This window comes from Tyto alba, unplaced genomic scaffold (genome assembly GCF_018691265.1).
Source record: "Tyto alba isolate M040663 unplaced genomic scaffold, T.alba_DEE_v4.0 Super-Scaffold_22, whole genome shotgun sequence".
NCBI classification, from domain to species: Eukaryota; Metazoa; Chordata; class Aves; order Strigiformes; family Tytonidae; genus Tyto; species Tyto alba.
Window position 1 is genome coordinate 22,204,131 of NW_024881296.1, and position 14,968 is coordinate 22,219,098.

The following is a 14,968-nucleotide window of genomic DNA, read 5'->3' on the forward strand; positions in this document are numbered from 1 at the left end:
ATGTGGACCCTGGGTGGTTCCTAGATGTTTGCTTATTTTATATACTACTGAACTGCTTTTTACTGGAAGTGGTCACAAATAATGTTTGACAGATGCCTTATCACCATTTGTTGTTATTCTAACACAGCTCTTCATCTTTGTCTTTCAGCCAATCCCTCTTCCCATAATCACAGCCAGAACATCTGCACACTGTTTTAAGCAAGCAATTTTGCTTCTTATTAGGGAGTATAGAAAACAAACTGCTGTATGCTAGGAGGATTCTTCATGACAAAGCTAGGGATATATAATTTATGCAGAAAAACTGAATCTTGGTGAAAAAGTAAGAAAAGTTTGAAAAAATCTAGATTTCGTGCCAATGGTTCCAGTCCTGTCTGGTGATTCCTTTCAGAGCAATGCATTGCTCTTGACATTACAAAGCTGGTCCCAGAGCTCCAGTCTTCAGAAGCGAAGCATGTAGTAAGAAAGAAGAGACTGATATATGTTGAGATAGAGCAGGTGAAGACTGTGTCTTCAAAATAGTACCTGGTGTTAAACCTAGTTTATATATGGCTTTTTGTTCCCTGTAGATTTCAGACCCTTGCTTTGAGAAGAAACAAGGAGTCATCTCTTGCTGTCAGAGGACCTTACATCATGCAAGTCCATTCATTAACTTAACAAAATCCATCAGGAGCACAGCTGGATTTTTTTGTCCCCTAATTCTGCTGCTGCACAGCAGCTGTACTCATTGGGAACTGTCTTTTAACTGTCAGCCTAAATATTTGACAAATAGCTTGTCATCCATTTTTTACCATCCTAATGTCCTGTTTGTAAGAGTACCATTACTATTCTCAGGGAGTTGTATTCCTGGATGTATTTATAGACTGCATTTACCTCCCAAAATTTGCTTTGTTAGGCTAAAGAAACAAGTCTGTCTTGTCTCATCTTGTAAATGACTCTCCATTTCTGAGACCATGCTGGATCCCCAAGCCCAGTGGGATCATGTTTCAGAATGAGTTTCACACCCCTAGATTACAGTTTAACAGACGTAGTTTCACCTTCAAAATTACTAAATAACTCTATTTTTTTTTTTTTTTTTTTTTTTTTTTTTTATTGCAGTCATTTTGGAAATGTGACTAGTGATTTTGAGGCCCTCTGTTCTGAGGGCCTTGGAAGAGCTGATTTTTCAATGTGGACAATTTTTTCATTGCTTCTCTAACATTTTAAAGTTTCCAAAAACTGAGGAAGCAGAATCACCAAGCACCTGAAATACAATACCTTTTTCTGAGGTAGGTGGAGAGGGAGACACTTAATCCTGTCTAAAATATGTGTAAGGAAAACTATGTTCTTAAACAGGCAGATGCCCAGGTTATGAGGTAGTTTAACCTAGATCTCTGAATACATTCTTTTATACAGCTATAGCCTGCACTTTTAAAATCCAACCTCCTTGATCTTGCCCCCAAGGGAGATGACAAATGAACCCCTCATGCTGCCCTTCTGTCATCTGTGATATTGGGCAGCTGGGTGACAGCAGCAGCACCCCTGGCCCTTTTCTGACTTTTGCCAGCCAAAGGAAGGGGAAATGGAGGTCAGTTCACAGCAAAACCCTATCAGGTTATTGAGGAGATTAGGATGGAGAGCTATATGTCCTTTGACCCGCTCTGTGAGTAATGAGTGATATGGGTTACACACTGGCCTGTCACCAGCATTAAGTTTTCAAAAGAAAGAAGAGAGCCATGCAAGCATGCATTTGTGTATTTATATCGTGTATATTAAAATATTATGCTAAAGTGTAGCGCCAGTGACGGTGAGGGTCTGAGGGTCTCCTTTCATCCATAGCTAAAGGATTACAACAGGGATTATCTTCTGGATCATTAGTCTACTACTGTGCAGAAATAAAGAAATCCTGCTGAGTGGACTACTTGGGTCATCACCCTTTGATTTATGATTCATTCTCTGTTCAGTACAGGTGATAATACAAGTGCTTAATGTACCCTGCTTTCATAGAGAAGGGGCTTGATTCTGGAAAGATCAAATTTAATTGGGCATTGCACATTCTGTAACTTTCAGACTCCATTTAAATGTATTTTCCCAAAGAATGGCTAATTCAAAATTTCATTTCCCTGGCCTTAGCCTAGTTGAATAGCTTTTGCATATTTACATATTCTGAAGGGTTCTGGAATCATATATGAGATAATTAGGTTGCTTTTCAGTGATGGAACAAACAGAACTTCACCTGGTAAAGTCAAAATGACATTTCAATGGCTATTCTTTATAAATATGTTTGAAGGGTCTGCTTAATAAAAAAATCCATGGCCAATAGACAATATATCTCTGTAATAAGGACTAATCCATATAAGTGTTCTGTTTTATATTTCTAATTACATTACCACTTGACAATTCCCTGAGAGAAATATATCAGAAATTCTGCTTCAGAGACATACTGTGTTTTATACTAATTTTATGTTTGCTGAATGACAAACTTCAGTGTAAAACCAGCATGTTATATAATTACCATGCATACAGATTATTAGGTTATTTTCTATTAAAAACTGAAGAAATCAATGAAGGAAAACCTCTCCTGCCCTAGCTTTACTCTGTAGCTGGAACAGTAGACCACAGTGGAAAAGATTATGGTTTCAAGGGTTTCTACACTGGCTTTGGTAAAATTCGAAGCAGATTTTAGGTTGCTGTAATCTAGGCTGTTTGATAGAGGAGATCTGGCTGGCTCAGGAACTGTAGTCTTCCAAATTCAGCCCACGATATACATACAGCTTAAACAGCTTTGTTTTTAGCTAGTTCTGCACTGGTTGAGGACTTCTTTATATTGTGGATTTCCCTGAGTACCCACTATTATTTTAGACTTCTTTGTGTTTCTGAACATAAGCAAAGGAATTTGAAAGAGAATCTCATTGCAGGTTATCTGCATAAAATCACAGTTTAAGTGTGACACTACAAGAAAGAGACAACTCTGTGGAGTATTATTCACTGTGGGAGAATCAGCTGCTGAAAAAATAAGAGCAATCCAATGCCTTAGTAATTTTTAAATCAAATTTAATACTTAATTTGAGAATTGTTAAACATTTAGATTTTTTTTTTCCAATTTCTACATTCGCATCTTCAGAAACAGAGGCTTGGGCAGGTCTAATTTCCTGAGATTTTTGTCTCAAATTTTGCAAAAAACTTCTTGGTTTTTGATGCTTAGATGCATTAGATACATGTTACAAACCTCTCAGAGTAATTACCCAGATATGGCATAACTAATAGGAAAACTTAATTCATTGATTTATTTTTGCTTTTTAAGCTGTTCCTCTATTACAGCTTTTCAGAAATGTATTGATTAAAGAACTTAAGACAATAATTTTAAGTAAATTATACAAATATTAAGTTACCAAGTCTAGCTGCCATTTTCCTTTGTGTTCTGCAGTGTAGATACAAGCTTAAACTGGGAGATACTGCTGATGTTTTGCACAAGGAAACAAAATAAAACCAGATAAAAATAAATGGAAAAAGACCTTATGCTCTATCTGTGCTTTGAAGTGATAGAAAGTTTGAAGGTGAACCATTCAAACACACATACAAACATTTATTTAGACTTCTTAAAGCTGGTCGCACTGTAACCCAGGCAAATAAGTGTTTTCAACCTTGTTTTCCTTTTGCTAGTATTGACTGCCAGCAAACAAGAACTCCAAGCAACTGGATTTTGAGGAGTGCCTCAAATAACTTGATTTGGTTAGCAGACAATTTATTTAATTAATGAACTTCTCATCTTCAGTCTAGAAAATATTTGGAGAATGTGTTGCAAGAAAAGTATTTTCGAGAAACACCATTATCTTTTTGCTCTAATGAAAGACCCAGCGTGTCTGTGACTCCTCTGAATTATTGTGGTTTACAGGAGTAAACACTGCATTCACAGCCTGTCACAGGCAGGTGGTACTTCTCTGATGTTGAACAAACGTGACCCCTTCTCCAGTCATACAATAGTTGTACCCACATCTTAGATGGAGGATAATGTTATTACTTATGTCAAAAATAATTGTGTGGAGGTACATATAATTATTATGAAGATTATGATTTTATGCATTTCTTGATGCTTCATATTTCTGGTTAAATTTCTTTTAGTTATGGAGATCTTCAAAAGTATTTCCTTAATCCTATAGGCATAAGTAGCTGTGCCTGTAGCTGTGTGATGTAATCAGAATCACCTCTTATGTATTTGTTCACAGAGTCTTATATGAAGTACACAATGTATATATATTAAAAAAAAGTACCTTGGTGAATCCAATTTTATTTATTTTTCTTTTAAATACAAGTTCAAAATAAAATGACAGTTTAAAGTTGATATAATTTCCTTCCATAATTTCCATAATTTCCTGCTGTAATTTCCTTCCTTTCCTTTTTATTTTATCAGGGATAAACACATAGAAGAAGAAAACCTATTTAAACAAAGAGGATAATGCTTGTGGGAGACGTTTGTGTAAATTAGCAAAGAATAAATTTAAGTGAGAAATTAGATGAAGTTTCTAGCTACCATAGAGCTGAAATTCTGGAATTATGTACCAAACTGAATTTTAAGCAGGTATTTCATAAGTTTAGTACATTTATGAATTTAGTAGTTTGATTTGGTTTTCCCATGATAGCAAGGACTAGGTCTTGGTCATATAAGGGATCTGAGTGTTATATTCCAATTCAACATACAAGAGAATCACATATCAGCAAATAGGAAAGATTTTCATTATGGTTGTCTGTTAGTTGGAAATCTCTAACTGAGTTTCATTTTGGCTGTTTTGTTGTGTAGATTTACACACACAGAGAAACTTAGATGGTTGACAATATTGCAGCTGCATTGATTTTACTTTTCTAAAACTATCAGCAAATGCAGAGATGTAGAGAATAATCAATGGTTTGGGTCACAAAATACTTCCACAGAAAGTGACATCTAATGCATATAAGACTATAAATAAAAACTAAGGAAGTCAACAATTTTAGGCAGAAAAATTGAACACATATTACTATTTTCAGTGTTGCATGATAAATCAATTACCATTAGGAAAATGTGCTTTGTTGCATGTTTATTAACTCACTCAATGTACATAACAATACACGTGTGTATATTCCCAGACACACTGACATACACAGCTGTTCTTCTAATTCTTGGCAGGTCTTGGACTTCCAGTGGAAATGACAATCATCACATGAAAACCCTGCAACATAAAGCATAAACATGGCTAATCTAAAACTTTGTTTCCTGCTACCTTCAGGTTCCCTGTATCATTGAAATGGGTCACTATATTGTTGGAGCTCACCTTACATTACTCTTTAAAAAATTCCTTGTAAAGATACATACACTTTTATTGATTTTTTGTCTTTGGGTTCCACAGGGATGCAACAATTGAGGTCTGGATTTTCTGTAGACTTCATAAGTCCTTGAAACATCACAGTTTGTTGTTAAACAGATAATATATGACTGGCTCTATAGATCTACAAAAACTGAAGGTATATCTTGATCAAATATGATATTGTTCTTGCCCCAAAAAACTCTGACACTTAGGAAATGGGGATAGATATGAAGATGGAATAGACCGCTGATTTTATGGGTAAGCCAAAGAAAGGCTTATATAAGGAGAAAAACTGAACTGCATCCCATTCAAGACAATGAAAAATACTGTGGATCAGGATCCAAATGTGTCATTTTGATATGCTGTGAGTCTTCTGTAGAGGGCTATTCATGAATCACTGGCTAAATGACTGTATTAAATTAGTATATTAAAGAAGACAAATACCAGTTTTAGAACATATTCTGCTTCTAATTGTATTCTCATTTGCATATCACAACTCCGTTGCAATCACACCATATATAAATAATACATTGTGCCAGTGACACTTTTAAACTTGAAACTTATGTCATAATATGACATGGTACAAGAAAAATAATATCCATATAGTATTTAATCATAGCAGTCAGGGTGTTAGGTTAATTGAAGGCCATTTGATAGAGCTCTCAGGGAGTTTCAGTACATTTAATAGGAAAGAAAAGAATTATCAGGTGAGTCCATCATCTCAAATTATTTCTCATTTACAGTAGTTTAGGATTTAGGACATGTTAATTAGTTTAGAATGAAAATTCCTGCCGAAGATATAGTTGTTACACACAGCCTCTGGCTGTACTGAAGTTCACAGTAAGTCACTACCACAAGATGAGAAATTAATCTGTATCTAAAATGGCCTCTTGACCTACAGAACGATCCCAACCATCTGTTTCTGGGATGATTCACATGCATAATTCAGAGGTGATTAGTTGTACTGGTTTCCATACTCCTCAAGGAATAGGAAAGAAATAGAGAAATTAAGAGAGGAAATGTAATTAATGAGCAATGAGGACTGTTAAAAAGGTAGGTCTGATTACAACAAGAACCTGGGAAATCTATTAAGATCACAATCAACTTGTTATTTTATCTGATCTGGAAGAGTTCAACTAGTTATAATGGTGTTCCTGGACAAGGTAGGATTTTAGAGATTGTTTTATTGCTTTAAATGTCAAGTTAAGCTCCCAAACTAAAAAATAATAATAATAAAAAAAAAAAATCAAATGCCCTTTCCTCAGGTGTTTTTCTGAAATTCAATTCCTACTGAATCTGAATCTTTCCAGAGCCATCCAATATCTGCTAGCATAAAAATGCTGCTCAACCACGCATACAGATGCCTCCTCTCCTGCTTGGCAGGGCTTTTGTTAGCAGGCAGACTGAGGATAAATATCACCATGGCATTCCCTCAGGAACATTACATTAGCGTGCATTACAAGAGTTTAATGGAGACTGACTCTGATCACAAGGGCTGCTTTCCTCCTTTGAGATCATAAAATACAAGAGTTGTACTCTTTCAAGGTACAGAAGAAATTACTACAACTCCTTTTGCACATGTAACATTATTTTGTCCATTATAATTCTTTGCAGAAACAGCTTTTATTGGATAAACTCATCTACTAAAATTCCAGTGTGAGAAGTTTTTTGTTAAAGTTTATATGGAATGTGGAACATGAAAAAAAAATTAAAAAAAATATGGAGCAGCATGTGATAGATTCAGCTTTTGCATTTTACAACCTGCTCTATATTTCCTACATTTAAGACTGTGTTCAGAAAAAAGCGGAAGGTTGACTTTCATTTTCTGAAGCCTCTATTTAAGTCTTTAGCTCCATCTGAAACCTTTTCATTAGTCTCAAAGTGCCGATCAAAGATTTTTACATCGTACATTTCAGTTCTATAGAGAATATATCTACTTTTGCTTCAGCCAGCCTAGAAAGAAGGGTAATTAACAAAGCAAAGAAGATATATTCATTTTTTCTTACAACAAATAGCATATAATTTGAAGCAACTTCATAATATTCTTAAAGAAAATCTTTGTTTAAAACATTAAAATATACGATGATATTAAAATGCACTGATGATATTTTGCTTCGATAATTGAACGCATCAACCATTCTTGCTAACTACAGTAATTTATTCAGATTTCACTGGTATTTTGTATGTAATACAGATGTGTTCTTACCTGCACCAGCTTACTGGAAGATAAAAGACAGAAAAAGTTTCAGTCAATCAATCAACAGAAAAAAATCTCTCCAAGCCTTCCACTTGACATCTGGCTCAGCACTGGAAAGGAAATAAACATGTATTATAGACATTTGGCTAAATAAAGCCACAACTACAGCTGTTAGAAAAACTCTGTGGAAACGATGTCTTTGAAAATTGTCAGATCTCTGTGGCCAGAATCCAGAAATTTTGTATTCTCACAAAATGTGCTTACATGATCCCAAAAGTTTCTTAGCTATTTCTGGTTCATACTTTAAGAAAAGCTTGAGTCTGAAGGCTTTTCCATTTAAATAACAGTTGATCTATCAAAAGGTACTCTTTCTCCGTACAAACCTGGATTCTCTTACTTCCTCAGTCTGCTTTGGCTGCAACAGCTCTGCTACCAAGATTCTGCAGATGAGTTAAACAATGTGACATAAGAAGTCAAGATTTAAAATTAAATATTTTGGAGGATGCCTGTGGGCCAAACCTGAGATATTTACTCAGTTGAACGTCTGTGAAGTAGAAGCAGGAACTTAAATAATTAAATATAGACTTTAATGATCATTAAGCTGGAAAGTTATGGAAAGTCTACAGATAAACATTTCCCTTTCAGGTATCAAATAACTGTGGCTCAAAATGTATTTTATAATAGTAACTTCACTTGGTCATGTTCCTAGAAGGAGTATGACAGTTCTGAATACTGTTCTACTATCCAAATACATTTTTAGCTCAGCAGCTGCTACAAAAGCAGGTTGTTGATGCACAGTGTTAATTGGTAAGTACTGGTGAAGAATACAGAGGGAAAAAAAAGCTTGCATGAGCTGTCTAATAAAGCTGTATTTGCTTCTTGATGTGAGGGGGATTAAATAAGCAATTGCAGTAATGAAGGTGTCAGATGACTTAGAGAGAAACCATGACTTTTACTGTTTACAGTCTATCAAAAGCAACTGTTTCCAACTGGGTCTGATTAGTTTTCTTTCCAACTGCTGCCTTGCCACAGGAGGCTTCCTAGCACTCATTCTATCTTTCTTTTTTTTTTTTTCCCTTGTCTCAATACATTATTGCAATCAAAACTTTGGTACTCCAGTTTTATGCTAGTTTAACACCAGTGGTTTCACAGGAATTATACCTGTGTGAAACTGCAGTTGTGCACTGGTGAGCTAAGCATAGCATAGGCAAATTTTAATTTTATACTGACTATATGCACTTCATGACCAGGAATAGTGGGTTAGACCCTTGGAATAGCTTCCACAGCTTCAAGCTTTTTGATCTAATCTACCTCTTCTAAAGCCTGAAATAAGTTTTTATTAGTCTTTAAAAATTACAGTTATCAAGGGGCTGATGGAAAATTTCAGCTCCTTTTCCTAGCTGTCTTACACTGTATTTTTTTCTTTTTCAGGGCAAGACAACAAATTACAATAAAAAGAATCCAATTTTAAAGGACACAACACAGATATGTATGCTTGGAATAATGATCATGATGTACGCCTTTCTGGTATCACAAATATAAAATGGAGTTGTAGACGTCTAATGGGATTCAGCTTTTTAATGCATAGTCAACTGGGGAAGGAACCATGACACCTTCTACCTCTCCAAAGTCTGTCCCATAGTTTGGAATAAGTAAACTTAAAATGTTATAAAAAACATGATTACATTATTCATAACTAATTGCTTTTATACATTCAATGTGCTGCTGGTGTTTACACTATAAGTGTAAGGTATATTAAAAAGTCAAAGAACAAATAGGAGCAGCGCTATTGATAGATGAACTCTGATATTTTATTTGATATGGGAAATCTGTGTCAGTTTCAGTTGGGAAAAATGAATATATTTTAATACATTGAAATATATTTCTTCTCTCTCAGTTTTATATGAACTGAGATAAATTTAGGTGTATAAGTCCCCCCTGGAATTTATATTTGATATAGGTTTTTTGTGTATATGTTTTGGGTGGGTGGAGTTTTTGTGTTTTAATATAAAGATGTTTATTACCTTAGTATAAAAAATAACCTTCTATTCATAGAATCATGGAATTATAGAATTGTTTGGATTGGAAGGCAGCTTTAGAGATCATTTAGTTCAACCCCTCTGCCTTTTTATTCCTATAATAAAAGGTTTCATAAGATCCTTCTTTTGCTTTTTATAAAATGAAGAATGGTTTAAATATGGTGGGTGTCTATACAACAACAGAACCCTGGAGAGTTGTTACTTTACCATCTTACATAAACTGTAAGATATGAAAAAATATTTTTCTCTGAGTCATGGTCAATTGTAACAAAAAAAAAATAGCCTGTTGTAAGCCTATTTCACATCATTAGACCTCCATTTTGTAACTGTAACTCCTCCAGTATCTTCTCTGTCATGAGCTGTGCTTGCACAGGAAAACTAGAAGGACTATTTTCATGGAAATAAGATTTCTCTCTAAGCAAGTGTTACCTGCTAGTCGTTAACAGTATGGAAGTGAATCTTATTAAACTTTACAGAAGAGTTGTTAATTCAAGTTGCTAGAAAACAATGTAAGAAGCTATGACCTCAATGCATGAGAGATTTTTCTTGAAAGAAATCTGTTTATCACAATGTTGGCTGAGCACATCATATATATAGGCTTATAAACAAGGAAATGGATTATGATGTACAATGTATCTTAATCACAAACCAGTGAGCCTTATTTCATGGGAGACAAAACTGCAATTTAATTCTGTCAAAAGAGATGAAATCTCAATCAAACACTATTGTTTGTGGTGACTGGTGACACTTACTACAAAAGATTAGTGAGCTTGATGTAAACTTGTTCTTAGACTGATCACACGTTGCAAGGAGATGTGCTCATTGCCAAGGCAGGGGCAGTGGCAGGGATAAGGCATCTTTTATGGACCCTGCCCAAGCTGAGTGTCTATAGCATTACTAACTGTCCTATTGTCAGCAATACAGGATCTCAACAACCTGTAATCATGGTGAATGTGTTTGACAGGGTGTGCTTTTATTATTTTTACAGATATTTACATATTTGAAAAATAGAGAAGTGTGGTACAGTGACAAGATCAAGACACAAAGGAAGTCTGGGCTGCCCATACAATAAATACATGTTTTCATTCTTTTACACCTTCATGATAGATACTCCTCACTATTAGGTGTGTAACCTGAAAAAAATGACAGATCGTAATAGTCAGAGTTGACTTTATAATATTTAGTTACATTAGCTGATAACAATGATAGGTAACAATACTGCTAGATTCTCAATAAAAATAAAGGTTTATTAAAAAGACTGACATCTGTTTCAGGAGAGGCCAAAGTATAGCTCGTAACACATCTGCAGATCCTGAACAAGGAAAGCCTGAGCCCTGAGCTCTGGTTTATCATGGGGAAGAAGCTGTGGTGAGAGAACTGCAGGGAAACTGGGTCCCTCACTGGGGGAGGATGGAGAAGGGCAGCACATGCAGAGGTTTGTCTGGAGCCAGGAAGCCATGGATGGATGCTCCTGTCCCCACAAGCATGTTGGAGGTACATTTTCAGATTTCTGAGGTCGGTGTTATAAGCCTGGTGACTCTCAAGTAGCTTTGCAATGTCAGGAGAGCTGATCATCATGCTCCATTTTCATAGCAAAGCACTCCTTTTCCTGAGCAACACCAACTGTTGCGTGCCATTTTATTGCAACACATAAAGTGCCAATTGGATTTTTTTCTGCCAGCGGTTTAACATTTACTTTGAGTGTCATATGCTGAATGACTGGTAATATTAATTAAAAACAAACAAGGAAATGATCAATAGACACTGAAAGACTGATGTAAGATGATGGTCTTGCTGAAAACAAGCTAAAATGGATGGTGTCTTACATTTTCCATCGTAACAGGGAAAAACAAGTAAGTGAGTAGATAAAGTGAGGGTAAAATATTTTAAGTTTAAAATGGTCAACAGCAAGAATAGCTATATACATATATAATGTATAATATTTATACAATATAAGAAGTACAAATAAAATTAATAAATATTACATAAAATTTTATATAAATATTCAAATGACTAACCATAAGTCAGTTAACACTGGATGAAACTGAAACAATGTTGGCAAATGCTGAACTCACTTTATTAATTTACTAGTTTTTAAATTTAGGCTAAGTCCTGAAACCTTATTGATATCTGGGCCAGAAAGCATGTATATGCTTATAGTCATTAAAAAAAAAAAAAAAAAAAAAAAAAAAAAAAGGAAAGAGAAGAAAAGAAGCCATTTCCACTCTTGCCTGACCCTGAAGAAACCTAAAGACACCTAAAATAATTCAAATTTCTAGGTTTCCTCAGGTGTCTTAAGTTCTGCTACTGGAAGAGTCCAAAAGCCCCTTGAGTTGCAGCAGATTTGATGCTTACATCTCATCGATATCCACAGAGAAGACAAACTGCTGCCTATTCCATCTGGCCATGTTGAGCCGTGGCTGTTCTCTGAACTCACCTACACATCAGTATCACAGTTTTATTCCTACATCCCCAGGAAGTGGTGAAATTCCACCTTTGTCAACAAGCTAGGTGTATGAGCACTTAGAGGTCCTCCTCTACTTCCAGAGCAGATTCAAGCTCATCTTTCTAGTAAATTGTACTAACCAGAGGGATATATGTGCTCAGGCGATGGCCAGGAAAAAGGTACAATCTCGAGCCCTCCTGTTGAAAATGCTTTGTTATAAATGGGCTAACAAGAACTTCATGATGCCAGAAAACCAGCAAAAATTAATGAGGTTGGGAGGAAAATGGATTCTGGGCACCACTGCAACAACTTTATATTTAATTCATGTGTTTTGAATTAAAATAAAAACTCATTCAGTTTTGTAAGAAAGGGAATTGTACGTACATCTACTTTTCTGGAATATAAGAAAAATAAAGAAAATAGAATCCTGACAGCATTCAGAAAAGTGTTCTAGCCCCTGAGATATTCCCCTGAATCAGGATGGCCTAGATTAGGAAATGCCTTGGTTGGCACGTGCAGGTTTTGCAGATGCTCTGTTGAGAGTCCTGCTCTGTATGGGGAGCACTGCCACACACTGCCGGAAATTTTGGGATGGCCATTTCCATGTAAGGTGCTGGAAGCTTTGTTTTATCAACCAAAGAGCAATAGTGGAGGCAGAAGTCTTTCAGTACCCATCCATCAGCACACCTCCCACAGGAAGGCTTTATTTAAAGCATGACAACTTTAGTTTTCTTTCTGTGACTGCTCATAACTCTAGCACTTCTGCTGAAAGACTATTAGGAGTGAGGATTTAAACCAAGTCTGACAGGTACTTCTCTGAAGTCTGAAGGTCAAGACCATGGCAATCAAAACATCTTCAGCACCCCACTGGGTGGCCATTAGATGACAATGACTTTTGACCAGTCTGGATATGAGTCAGTCTCAAACTGCGAATCAGGGAAACTCCACAATTAGTTACATTTTAAATCTGAAAGCAGTGAAAACTATACTGAACAGCCTTGTCTGAGAAAGTAGTAAGAAGGCCTTAATTGATGTGAGGTTTTGCGAAAAGCATGAAATTCACTTTTCATAAAATTTCCCTGTGTGGGAGTTGGACTTTTTTTTGGTCACCACCTCAGTGATGAATAATATGTTACTTATTAAAAAGAAAATCTCTGACAACTGTTGAGATCTCTGAAAGGAACAGATGCTTTCTATTAGAACTGGTTTAGACATGATACATAAAAATAGAGTGGAGAAAATCTTCAGTCAAAAACTCTCTTCTTCTAGGCAGGTAAGGGTATAAAACCACATTATCTGACATGTAAGTTGCTAACAGAAGACATAAAATTCTATACACTATTATATTGTTATTATTAACCTTTTGGTTAGCCATTGTTTCTCAAATCTAATCATATTCCATATAGATATTACAGTGCATAGGTAAGGAGCTCAGAACACTTCAAAGATATTAATTAAAGCTCATCCACAACACTCCTGGGTAGCAGAGCTAGAATCATTAAAATCATCTGACAGAGGAGGAGAAACCAAGCAGTAGGGAATACAAGTGACATATCTAACATCCCACAAAGTCAGCAATTAAATCCAATCTCCCCAGTTGTCAATTCATTGTTGTAGTTGCTGGGAACCAGCCTTTTACAGTTAAAACATGCTAAAGGATCAAAAATATCCATTGAAAAACCCAGCCCACTTACTGCTTAATCTAGATTTACAAGTGGGCAGGTCCTGCAGAGCAGTACATGGTGCCCACGCACCAGCAAGGCATCCCATGACCCGGCTCCACTCCTCTAGATGGAACAAAAGATAAAAATAAGCTGCAAAATGCCAATCCCTCGGAGTTGATGGCTGAGGCATGACTTGAAATGCAAGGCACCATCCACTTATTAAAATACTGAATTTAGCAACTAGCCCATAAGGATAGTTCACTTAGTGCACATATACTCAGTGTATGTTAAAGGAACATGGACTGCTTTCCATGTCTAAAGATGTCACAACTGTCACAGAAAACCCCTGACATTGATAAACTCTGAGTGGAAAGGATTGTACAGTAATCTAATCAAAGCTCAATGGATTAAAATATGAAGTGTACATGATATTCACAATGAAAAATGAAATTCCTCCACACTAAGTTGTGGATATTTAAGTTTCCTTGAAAAACCTATACATTCTTGCATATGTTTACTGTTCAAAACTACAGTTTTAATAAATCAGGTTCAATTGCCTGCAATCAAAAATGATTAAAAGTCTACCAGAAATGTCTTTTAAAAACTAAAGCCAGATTTACACAATTTCAGGATGGTATCTTGAATAAAATCTTTATTTTGGTTTGTTTAATTGTTGATTTTTAAATGAGAATGTTTTTCCAGTAAAACACACGCAAAGAGCTACACAGCATTTCAGTCTTTTAAAACTAATTTTTAACACACATTTTTCATAGTCACATAGATTGTATTTTTATAACGATTTTAAAAAACACTTATTTTTACAATTTCAAATGTTTTTGATATTTTTTCTCAAAAAAGACAATATTGTAAAAGTATTTTTTCTTAATCAGGAATTTTTGCTAGCACTTCTGAAGACACAAAACCAGACTGAATTCAATCAGTTCTAACTGGAACCATCCTTACAAGTTAAGTAAGAAAGTTTGAAGCTATCTGTAACAGCGATATTAATGATTTCCTTGGATTTTATCTTTCTGTTTACCATTTTCACTTGAAACTGTTTTTTTTGTGTAACATTTTTGTGAAAAAGGGACCTCCTGTGCAGACTTTTTCGCCTTGTTGTCTGTTATTAAATATAAGCAGAGCTAAGTGGTTATGCGTTATAGGTCAAATATAACAATCAGGTTTGTTATTTTTATTTCATTTTACTGAAATGTCTGTGTATCATTTTCATGTATTCAGAAGGTCAGTTAGTAATATAAATATTTGAATTATTATTTATGTGCTAATATTTTGTAGTGAAACATATA